This window comes from Ambystoma mexicanum, chromosome 10, assembly GCF_040938575.1.
Source record: "Ambystoma mexicanum isolate Mex_15411 chromosome 10, UKY_AmexF1_1, whole genome shotgun sequence".
NCBI classification, from domain to species: domain Eukaryota; kingdom Metazoa; phylum Chordata; class Amphibia; order Caudata; family Ambystomatidae; genus Ambystoma; species Ambystoma mexicanum.
In genome coordinates, this window is record NC_090932.1 from 1,076,398,272 (window position 1) to 1,076,411,102 (window position 12,831).

The following is a 12,831-nucleotide window of genomic DNA, read 5'->3' on the forward strand; positions in this document are numbered from 1 at the left end:
GAGGGGTACAACAGTGGGGGCAGAGCCTCCATGTTTGCCCCACCTATTCTCTGAAGTGGCCCCTCCCATCACCACTTAACCCCCTCCCCCAAAATGTAGGTTTCGTTGTGCCCCTGATCTGGGGCTACAACCAAAAGACCCGGGGCTATAGTCCCCTAACCCCCACCACCCCCCAGCAAAACCTCTGTGTTCAAGCAGACATTCCACGCACAATGTTTTCCCTGAATACTATCCAGCATACAGGTAGTGATACCCGGAGACCTGACATGCCCAGCATATATTTGACTGGCAGGCAGGAAAAACTGTGCAAAACGACCTCATGGATTACTGCAGAACAATGGCTGATTTACGAGATAACAGGGAAACAAGGTGCCATGACACAGTCTCTTCGTATTCCTCATTGGAAAGACATACACACAATCAGCAGCATGGGAAACTCCCCATGCTTGCTTCCTTGACACCAGCACATTTTCTCCCTTAATCTCCTGCCAACTTTTCTGCTGGTAACTACTGTACCTGAAGGTGACTTTTGGACATATCCCATTTGTATCACCTGAAACAGTCATTTCAGCAACGCTGATCCCCACAATGTAAACCAAAATATCCCCACACACATCTGAGACAGCGATGTCTGAAGTTTAGCCATTGTCTCCTTTTTAATCAACAGTGATATATGCACTAAAGCATGCATCCCCTGTAGACACCGCGCACAAGCACACTTGTTCTCTGGCACAGAAGTAGTCAGACACATATCATACCTAGAAAATTGGTGAACTAAAGATCTGAACACTTGCCAGGCATGGGGGAAAGTGGTCAGCCAGGTGTGGTGGGCTTGAGCCTCATCACTAATGCTCTTTTTTTGTTTTTTCTGTTGAGCTATTTAACAAACACAGTGATATTTTTAAAGTTGCTTTTTTTGCTTTTAATAATCTTAACATGGGGCTATTCGAAATGTTCTTTCCCAAAGTCCATCTCTGTAGTACTACTCATGCCCAGCTAACTAGTCACATGGTATAAAGTAATTTCGTCTTCAGTAAACATTTACTATGCAAAAGGTACTGAAAACATGACGTGCATATCCAGGCAGGGCATGGGTGGTCGAGGGTTACTGGTTGAGTCTGGAGAATGTCAATTGACTAAATTCAGACATTTAACTACGTTACAAGTTCAATCCCTCCAAGAGAACCAATGCTGCCATCATGAGCCAAAATGTGAATATATTTCCCCGGTTTGGTCCCTTTTGGTGAATCGGTGCTCTTTCACACAATATTATTTTACGGGGACACAACCAGCTGAGAAAAGAAAGCATTTCCCAGTGGTCTGTTGAGTTCACATATACAAATATTTGGTATGTGTGGCTAGCCACTGCCCATCTGTCTCCTCCAACCAACCACTTACTGCAGGAGTCTCAACTTTCAATTCTAAATGCATGATATGACTTGTAGTATTGGGTCACTTCAATTTACAATAAGTAATATCAGCCCCAACAATGCTCTTTATGTGACTATTCTTTTATAACTTCACTAATTATTAATGCAGTTAACATGGAGGTATTCAAAGGGTTATTTATCAAGATACACTTGTACATCTACAATTCACTGCATTAATTATTATTCTTGTCTGATCTATTAACTGCTCAGTGCACATGATTTCATGCCATCAAAAATAAAGATGCTCTGTACAGTAGGTACTTAAAACCTGTCGAGCATATCAGGGCAGGGCAGAGCATGGTTGGCCTAAGGGAACTGACTGAGTCCTGTGAAGGTCATTATTAGTCAGAGGTTGAAGATTTCAAATATGTCCCTAGTTCGATCCTTCCTAGATAACAATTGCTGGTAGGTGACTCATAGTGTGAAAGGGGCAGGGCATCCTCATTAGATGATATTCAAACATGTTACTTAATTTGTTCCCCTTCAGTCAACCAATGTTCTGTTTCTTAGTGCTTAGTCGAGGAAGTGATCAGCCAAAAACAGTACTTCGCAATCATCAATTGAGTCAATATACATATAAAAAATTGTGTGCACAGGTTTTTCCAGCAGATGGTAACCTTAATGTATGGTTCGCTCAATTTATGCAATTTTCACAAGTACAATCCCTCTCCTAAATGTGTGATTAGCCGCTGCTCATCTGTTCTGTGCCCCACACTGTGTTCCTGTAAAGACTGGAGGGGGTATCTGTACTCCTGCCCTCTACATGGAAGAGTAGAAGCACAGATCACTCCAGCCAAGGTTCTCTATTGGGTAGCTATGGACAAGCAACCAAGGCTTAAGCTCTCATGAGGTGATGCAGGCTGGTTCTTAAGTACAGTGTAGTCCAAAGGCCCCCACAAAGTAAGGTCCACATACTATGTTATGTGCTAACGCAGTTCTTTATATATAAATAAGGTTCAAGATATATACATCAATTAATAACACTTTGGGCCTCATCACGAGTTGGGCGGTAACGTCGGGGCTAATAGCGCTGGCGCTATCTGCCTTACCGCCAAACCCACCGGCGCTATTAGTGCCGGATCACGGGTTTGACGGAACTGGAAATCCCAATTCCCCATTGAGCCACATTGTGGAAAGGCCCCATTCCCCATTGGGCTCAATGGGGAAATTTCACGCTCTTACCGCCGGCAGATTTCCCGCCAGCGGTATGAGTGCAAAATGTCAGCGGATTTACCCCCAGCTAAGAGCTGGGGGGAAATCAGCCAAAGCCATGATCTAGTGGACCCTTAAATGCTGCGGTAATAGCACTACTGCCACATTTAAGGGTTACCGCCAGATTCGTGATGAGGCCCTATGTATTCTGGCAATTCGAAAATGGCAAATATACACAATGGGCCTCATTACGAGTCTGGCGGTAACCGTGGCGGTAAAACTGCCTGGTTACTGCCAGACTCGTATTACCATTCTGCCTCTGTGACACCCGGAATTACCAGGACATTACAGCCCTGGTGTCCCGGGAATTCCAGAGGCGGAATTTGGTAAATCCCATTCCCATTGAGTCCTACAGGACTCAATGGGAATGGGAAAGTGGAAACACTGGCACCATCTCGTGATGGTGCTGGTGTTTCCACGTCCGCCTGCAGGTGGGAGGTGTTCAACCCGCCAGGTGAGACCTGGCGTGAAGACCACCTCCCGCCTGCAGGTCTCGGGATCGGGTGGTCCGGAATTAACAGTGACGGCGGGTTTACTGCCACTGTTAATTCCGGACCGCCCGACCTGTAATGAGGCCCATTGTCAACGAGGTACCACACTTAGCTATTGACTCCTTTAAAATGCATCAACTGCTGACAGTTATAATGGCATACAAGTCACACAGCAATGGGTAACAGCATAAATCATAGGAAGGAAGGCAAGGTTAGGTTAAACAATGGCAGAATGTTGTCTCCTTCTTCCAAAGCATAATTCTGAGTGAGGATCCCCCCACCTGGTCAACCTGTAATAAAGAGTATTAACAAGCCCAGTCCATTAATGTCTAAATAGTCTTGTTTCCTGGTTAAAATGTTCAACTACCCCAATGTATCTGAGTTAGATGAGTTTCTTCAATGGTTCATCGATGGATCCCTCAAAAGTGGACTCCCTTTAAAGCAGGATACACAGGGCATCAAGCTTCCTGGAAGAAATGTGAAAACTGGCGTCGAGACAGCAGCTTCGATCTATGTGGTGCACCTCGATACAAAGTGTTCATTGCTGCAAAGAAGACTCAGTGAAGAACGTAGGCCCAGCTGGGAGTCGAGTGTTGGCATTGGCATCGACAATCGGGACTCCACCACGGCTGGATTTCGGAACTTCACTTGTCTGCATCATTGTGGACTTTGGGAGGGAGGGACGGTCAGTGTGGAAGGAGTACAGCCAGTCCAATGCCCATCTGAGATACCAAGGGTATCGTGGAGCCTTTTTGTGAGGATGTAGTGGTTGACCGTATCAAATACAGAGTAGTAGAATGAGAACAGCTGGAGAGTTAGAGCCAGGAGATGCCAGCAGTTCTTCACGAGGGTTCAGGAGAGCAGTTTCTGTGCCTCTGGATGCTCAGAATCCAGATTGATGGTCATGTAGGCAACCAACAAGCTCAGTATACTGGGCCGGTTGGGTGGTAGACCAGTTTCTCCAAGAGTTTCCCAAGGAAGGGGGTGATAGAGATGGGGTGGTAGTTAGCCGGACCCAAGGGGTTGGCAGAATTTCTTTTCAGAAGGGGGTGAACAAGAGAGTGCTTGAGGGAAGAGGGGAAAGACCAAGTAGCAAGAGGGTGATTGCAGAAATCAGCAAGTGCAAGGGCAACGGAGCCGATATTGTCCTTAATAGCTCTGTAAGAACAGGGGAGATCTGTTTAGAGGAGACCTTCATAGAGCGGACAACTCTAGTGACCTCATCAGATGTGATAGGAGAGAAGGAGGAGAGAAAGGCAGAGGAAGGATGGGAGGCCAAAGGTGACAAGCGGAGGGGAGAAGGAAGTGAGAGTGCTCAGGATGTCCTGAGTTTTTGCAATTAAGTGAGTGGCCAATGCATGAGAAGGAAGGGGCAAGGTGGAGACTGCTGAAGGATTGGCTAATTCCTTGCAGATTTTAAAGAGTTCAGCCATGTTGTTAGAGGCACCAGAGATGCATGTCTGGATGTGGGACCTTTTCAAGGTGTTACTGATGGCAAGATGGAGGTTGCTGAGAACGGAGTCAGAGGTAGTGTCTGCAGTGGGAGGATGAAGGTAGATGCGAAGGGAGCAGCTGACATTTGTTTCATCGGGCGGATGTCCATGAACAAGGTTTGCTGAGTTGGGGGATGTGTAGTCGGGTGGCAGAGAGGACCCAGCTGCGAGGAGAGGAGGGAGTGGTCTGACTAAGAGAGTGGGCTGGTGAGTGGGAGGGAGAGAAATAGATCTGTGTGGCTCAAGACATCTAGAGTGTGTCCAGCTGAGTGGGTAGGACCAGAGGGGAGAATGGAGAGGAAGAGTGAGGTGCAGAGGTCACAGAAGCGAGGGGACCCTGTGAGCAATGAGTGAAGATGGATGTTAGAGTCACCCAAGAGAAGGAGTTTAGAGTTGGATGTGAGGGGAGAGGAGGAGACATCATCCATTCTGAGAGGAACAGGGTGTTACAGCCTGTTGGACTGTAAATAGTGGCAATGGTCAGGGAGTAAGTGGGAGAGATGACCAGTTTACAGACTTCGCCCTCGAAGGAGGTGTTTGGCTAGGTGGGTATGAGGGAAGAAGGGACCCACTCAGGGAAGATCAGGGCAACACCACCACCAACATGGTTAGGACAGGGCTTGGCGATGATCTTGTAGCCATCAGGGAGAAGGGAGTCAAAAGCAGTGACTAAGCTGGCCTTAAACACGTCTCGGTGAGAGTGAGGATATCTAGGTCAAGGTCATCAAGGAGCAGGCATATGTCGGCAAACTGTTTGATAGCAGAGCGAGCATTAAGCGTGGCTAGATGCAGCCGGTCACTGCCTTTGAAGGTTTTCTGATGAGGAGAACAGGGGCGTGGTACACCAGTCAGAGCAGGGGGGCATAGAGAGAGGAGGAAGTTGTGGGAAATGTAGGAAGGAATTTGATGAGGGATGGCAAGTGCCGGTCGAAGAGGAGGAGGTTGTGTTGAGGACTCTGAGCCATGATAGTGCCAATGCGATAGGTATTAATGATACACCTGGATGATAAGAAGCCTGACAAGAGTACTTCTTATCTAGTGACACCATTAATGTGTGAAGAAGTGTAAGGAGAGAGAGTACAGTTAAAATGAGGAGTCCAAAGATCTGTAGAGGGGACAGAAAAGAGGATATCAGTGAAAATCTGTCTGGAAGTTGCGCTGACATAGGTGTCTGCAATGGGTAGACCTGGGTTGGTGGTCAGAATTTCTTTTTAAACTTTTTTCTTCCAGACTTCATGAGAGAGTGAGAATAGGTGATAGTATAGCAGCTAGAATAGATAGGGGAGATGGTGTGTGCTATGGGGTGGTGGACAGATTAGGATAGATGCTAGAGGGACTGCTACGCACCAATGAACTCGCCAGGTGGCCTAGTAGTCAAAGCGAGAAAACAGAAGCAATAGAAACACATGAGCCCCAAGAATGTGAGTGTAGGGTTGTTCGATACCCAACAGGATTAAAATTTCACCAAAAGCACAGAAATGCAATGCACAATGGGGTGAAGAGTTGTTATAACATACCAGGATTCGAATTTCACCAAGAGCACAGAAATGCAATGCACAAGGGAGATAAGAGTTGTTACAACACATTAGGATTTGAATTTCACCAAGAGCACAGAAATGCAATGCATAATGGGAGTGAAGAGTTGCTACAACACACCAAGATTCAAATTTCACCAAGAGCACAGAAATGCAAGTCACAATGGTGGTGAAGAGTTGTTACAAACACACCAGGATTCGAGTTTCACCAAGAGCACAGAAATGCAATGCACAATGTGGTTGAACAGTTGTTACAAAACACCAGGATTTGAATGTCACCAAGAGCACAGAAATGCAATGCACAATGGGGGTGAAGAGTTAAGCACAGAAATGCAATGCCAATGAGGGTGAAAAGTTAAGCACAGAAATGCATTAAGTAGAAGGGAAATAGTAAGGTGAGGAAAGACAGAATGGTATATACACACCTAGGTTCAGTGAGTCAGTAAGAAGGCATTACAAACTCCAGGAGATCACTCAAAGGAACTCTTGGTGGAGGGAAGCTACAGAGGCCCACGTTTGTGGGCGGCTGGCAGCATGCTGGGTCGCTGTTCCATGGTCCTGCAGGTGATAGAGCACGAAGAGCTTTAAGGGGAGCCTCTGACCCTCAAAGCCCACACAGGCTCAGACAGGGGCCTTACTGTGGACCTTGGAGGGCGCCGGCCGTTGCCTGCCAGCTCCCATGATTGGATGAAGAAGAAGGAGGTGAAGGCCAATCACTGCAGAGGATTGTGAGGCAGGGCAGGTACTGTGGTGCATGCCTTAGGTGACGACCATGTTGGTGTTACAGATCTGGCCCAGAACACATAGCCGAACAGGGTTTTGCCGAAATAATTCAGGCAGATAAACAAAAAAAAGGCACTGTGCAGCTACATGATCAGTATTGGGCAGATCAGGTTATTTTCTATAATGAAGAGGGCTCGCTGCTCAGGATGATCGCAGAAGCACTAGCGAGCACACACAGCCCAACAGGGCTTACCTTGCAGAGGCAGGAGTAGGCACTGATTCCTGAAGCCTTGTGTTGATGAAGGAGGCTGCCGTTATTTCCTCAGGGCTGGTGGCAGGCTGAATGAGAGGAGTGGTGGTCCAGGGGCCTAGTGTGGGCCTTGGAGGGGGCCCGCATTTGCCTGCCTACTCCCATGATTAGATGAGGAGGAAGGAGGTGAAGGCGAATTACTGCAGAGGGTGGTGAGGCAGGGCAGGCACTCCGATGAATGCCTTAGACGACGGCTATGCTGGTTGTTACAGATCTGGCCCAGAACACATAGCTGAACAGAGCTTTGCCGAAATAATACAGGCAGATAAACACAAAAAAAGGCACTATGCTGGTACACAATCAGTTTTGGGCTGATCAGGATATTTTCTATAATGAAGAGCTCTCGCCGCTCAGGATGATCGTTTTAGCGCTAATGAGCACACACAGCACAACAGAGCTTACCTTGCCGAGGTAGATGTAGGCACTGATTCCTGCAGCCTCGTGTTGATGAAGGAGGCTGCTGTTCTTTCCTCAGGGATGGCGGCAGGCTGAATGGGCGACGAGGTGGTCCAGGGGGCTATTGTGGGCCTTGGAGGGGACCAGCGTTCACCTGCGAGCTCCTGTGATTAGATGAAGAAGAGGTGAAGGCCAATCACTGCAGAGGATGGTGAGGCAGGGCAGGTACTCTGGTGCATGCCTTAGGCGGAAGCCATCTTGGTGTTACAGATCTGGCCCAGAACAAATAGCTGAACAGGGCTTAACCAAAATAATACAGGCAGATAAACACAAAAAATGCAATGTTCTGCTACACGATCATTATTAGGCAGATCAGGATATTTTCTATAATGAAGAGCGCTTGCCGCTCAGGATGAGGGCGGTAGCGCTAGCGAGCACACAAAGCCCAACAGGGCTTACCTTGCAGGGGCAGATGTAGGCACTGATTCCTGCAGCCTCGTGTTGACGAAGGAGACTGCTGTTCTTTCCGCAGGCCCTGACACCCAGATTGTACATTTCCCCAGGAGAGGCACTCTGGCAGAGATTTCATTTCTTTAACAGCATCCTTACCAGCGAATTGTTTGAACCATACAGAACAGGTTGCTGAGGGGACGTATCGCTGGGGCTTTTAATTTATTGTTTTGAGCCCCCATCCCTCAAAAAACACAAATGTTCTAAACCAAGACTTCTTTGCCTGTGTGTGGTTTCCCTATGTCTTCATGACACTCCCACCCCTTGGCAAATAAATGAATGTGTAATACAGAACCTCTGCTGACATGACAATCGTCCTTTTAGGACTTAAATTGAGATGTCTTGGGAGGATAGCTCAGGGCAATGTGCTCGCCTTGGAAGCAAGACAACGTGGAGCAACACAGGTTTGGTCCGGTTTATGGTCTTTCCATCGAATATTTTCCATCGAGGGACTTTTCTATTGAATTTCTTTCATCGAAAAAATTTGCATCAAATGCATTTTTTTGATTTATTCTTTTTTAATCAGGGGTTCCTCCCAACCCCCTGTTTTTTACCATTTAAACCCCCCAAAAAAAAAAAAAAAGAACCCTTTAAAAACATGCATTCAATGCTTATTTTTTCGATGCAAATCCCTTGATGCAAATTAATTTGATGGAAAGTCCATCAATGGATTTACTAGATACCGTTCGATCCCCATTTCCGCACTTAGAAACCTCTGGGTATTAAACACATTATTAATAACCAATTACAATTATATAGATGCCACCATAACTGCAGACTGAAATCTGAAGACAATATTTACCAAGACCATATCAATCAAGGTCGCAGATCTATACATGGAGACCAAGAAGTTCTACATTAGGTTTAACATGCTAGCAAAAGGCTCACGTTCATCATTAGACTGGTGTTAAGCACAGCAGGCAAGCCTTTGGCGCCTCAGCAATCAAGGCCGCTTGGCCTTTGCATCGCTGGTAGACAGAAATCTCCCATTATAAACGAGAATGCCAAAAAACGTCAATGCAGTGCTCTGTACTTTGCAGGAGGTTAGCACATGATTTCATATCATCATTGTGCCCAATTCAGTATTTAACATGGCAGAAAGACATCACTGCCAGGGCACCCTCCGCAAGACAAAACGAGAAACTGACCAATGATGCATGACATGGTGCTTGGCCCAATAGAAAGAAAAAGCTGAGCACTGGCAGAGAGGGTTGAACCTAGCTCTCAAGGCTGCTACTCTTTATCCCCCCGCATCAAAAAACTTGCTGTGGACAACCCACACATAGCCCTCTCCACACCTGTCAAATACCTTGGTTTCACCATCAACCCCCATCTTTCCTTCACAAATCACATAGATGCTGCCATCAAAACAGGCAACCTACAACTACATCTCCTACGAAAGATCCGACATGTCCTTCCTCCTGATGACTTTGGCACTGCAGCGCAAGCACTGGTTCTCTCCTAACTGGACTACTGCAACACCCTTTTCCCATACAAAACATAGCAGCCAGACTAATCATCCACCTACCCAAACATTCACACATCGCCTCAGCTCTCGTCTAACTCCCCTGGCTCCCCGTACTCCAGAGACTTGCCTTCAAAGGAAACAGCATTGTCTTCAAAGCTATCCACCGAAAGTCCCATCTTATCTTCATGACAAACTGAAACCCATCACAAACACCAGACAAGCAAGCCAGCACCTCCTACACATTCCACTCTGCAAACTAAAATACATACACAAATAAGCATTTACGGAGTGCAAGGAAAACCCTATCTCTTAACATCAGCTCTGCACCATCAATCACCACTTTAAGAAGGAGATTCAAAACATACCTGTTTCCCCACACATAACCCAGCACCGCCATCTATCCTTCTACCACTTGGCTATTCATACTCTAGCTATTCTATCCTGAAAATAGTTTGTAACTTCAGTTTTGCCTTCCCACCTTTTCAACCTTTGAACTTTGAAAGGCGTTTCGAGACCCTCTGGGTAGGGCCAGGGCTAAAACAAAAATTACAATAAAATAAAGAAAATAAAACAATATCATCTACCTGTAATGAACCCCTTATTTTATTTGTTGTTCCTGACCACTTTCTTTGGTTAAGATGTAAAATTATATTTTGTTTGTAGAGTTGTTCACATGATCATTATTATTATTTTGTTATAACAGTTCACATTAAAAAAACACTGACAGGCCTGAATCCAGCTTATGAAGCCCCCCCCTTTCTTTTAAAGTCAAGTGGGTCATCAGCTACACTACCAATTCTGTAGTTATGAAGCACATACACGCCAATTCAATACAGCACAGTGCATCACTCTGCAACCAGAGACATCTTGAGAGTCTGCCCTGGAGGACAGGAGATGTCGCAACATGTTGGGTATGACTAAAACCATGTACATGGGCAGTGCAGACTGCCTATAGCAGCACACTACGGAGAGAGTGAAGTGGCGCTTTTAGTTTGGCTTAGGTGTTGCTGGGGGAAGGGGGGGCTAAGGGGGCTATAGCCCCGGGTCTTTTGGTTGTAGCCCCGGATAGAAGCTCAAGTGCTACAACCAAAATGCTAGCTAGCCCCGAGTCCCGCTTGTCACAACATTAGCTTAGCCCCTGATATTTTCCAGACCTAGCAACACCCCTGATTAGGTGCATGGACAATGGGGAAAAAATAAATGAGTGAGAAGTGGCTCGCTGAGATGCTGGGTATCCAAATGAGACATTTTATGTCGGATGGTATTTAAAATCACGATGACCTGTATAATTGTTGACTGAAAATTAGTGAGACACATCCTGGATTACATAGAAGCGATATGGAGTGACCCTGCACTCAAACACTGGAAATCGTCTCTGCGAATGAAGACGAAGCAGAATCAGATACTCCTGACATTTTATGCAAATACTTTTGCAGGAAACAGATGCAGGAGATACTGGCCCGCATCGACCTTCAGTTAAGTTTTCAGGATGCTGGGCAGACTTTCATCAATGGGGTGGTCAAATTCAGCAATTATAGACCTTAGTGACACCAGGCCTATCAATCATGATTGACATATGTGCCATCCAAGACAGGAAATGGGAGGAGCCAGATGAAATGGGAGTGCCAGGGTTTTGTCTTGCCTTTATCGTTTGCATTGTTTTGGAAAAGAGTTCCCCAAGGTACTGAAGCTGGGTTCATTGCTTCCCACATTCTCCTCTTATAATGCAGTGCCATACGGGGATGCAGCCCCTTCTGACAGTGTCGGTTTTGCCTGTAGGACAATTGAGCCATACCTAGAGGATGCTCCGATAGGCCAGTGTGGCTCAGTTTTGTTGGCCAATTTGGGCCCATTTGTTGACTTGGTACACTGTACAGCTAGTAGTTATGAAAAATGATACTTCCCTAAAGTGATTTAAAATGCATCAGTTGCTATATTTCTTTTCTGGCAAATGTGCCCCAGGTACTTCTCTCAACAGTTTCTAATAAATTCTGATTTGAGAATGTGTGTCACGTCTTTCCTGCCTGGGCCTTTTTTTTACCTGGTCTGACGCACCCTTTCAACCGTGTTGATCCTGTAGTATAGGAGGAGGTACTTTCTTGGTTTTGTGAAAAGCAGACGGCTTCTGATGAGGTTTTAACAGAGATGGATGACAAAATGAATGTATCCTCTTCAGCATTTAGGGAGTTTCAAGCAGAAAGCTACTGGATGAACTATCTTGTCTATCATGAAAGATCCATAATATTTAGGAGAGAACTTTTCTTTTGTGAGATGGGACGGTAGATATCGACAAGAGAGCCACACTTGATCTCCTTTTTGAAAAGCCGGGTTTTGGCTCCTGTGTAGGTCAGCATATTTCTTGGTTTGTTCTTGAGCCGTGTGGAGGAAGTCGTCGTCTTGTAGACAGGAAGTCATAATTAGACGAAATTTAGTAGGAAGCATTGTTTTTGGACCCAGTTCTTCTTTGAACAAAGGATTGTTAAAAGAGAACAAGATGATAAAACATCTGTATTCCCGAGGGAAGTGATGGCTTCTAGACACCGCATCTGCGAACACATTCTGGGGGGTGTAAGTCAGAGAAAGTAGTACGCCCATCGGGTCTGATGACTATTTCTGCAATCAAAGGATTGTAACAGGAGCAGGTTTCGATGGTCTGTCTGAATTTCGGTCTCCTGTTGTGCTCCCAATATATAATGCCTCCATTCTTTGCAGGCACATTTCATAGCCAAAAGCTCTTTCTCTAGAACTGAATAATTAACTTCTGAATGTAGATAAATCCTGGAAAAATAGCCTATTGGGCGCTCTTCATTTTACTTGCACAGCTGTTTGTGTACTTCCCCAACTGCTTTGTCCACAATGAAACTCTTGCAAGGATCTGGCTGAATTAACAAAGGGTCAGAGGTAAAACTTTCCTCAGAAACTCAAAGCTTGTTCCACTTCAGGTCCCCAGACAAAAGGAATGTTCTTTTTTAGGAGATGGGTTAATGGCAATACCTTCTGAGAAAATGCTGGGATAAACCTCTGATAAAAGTTTGCTATTCTTAAGAAGCACTGTACTTCTTTTGCAGAGGTTGGCTTCTTCCAGTCCAATACTGCTTTCACCTTTCGAGGGTCCATAGAAATTCCTTCTTTAGACAGTATGTATCCAACGTATGGTACTGCAGAAGCATCAAAAGTGCACTTCTCCAATGTGACCTGTATCTGATTCCGTTACAAACATTAGAGAACTTCTGACATGTGATGTATATGATCTTCTGGATGTT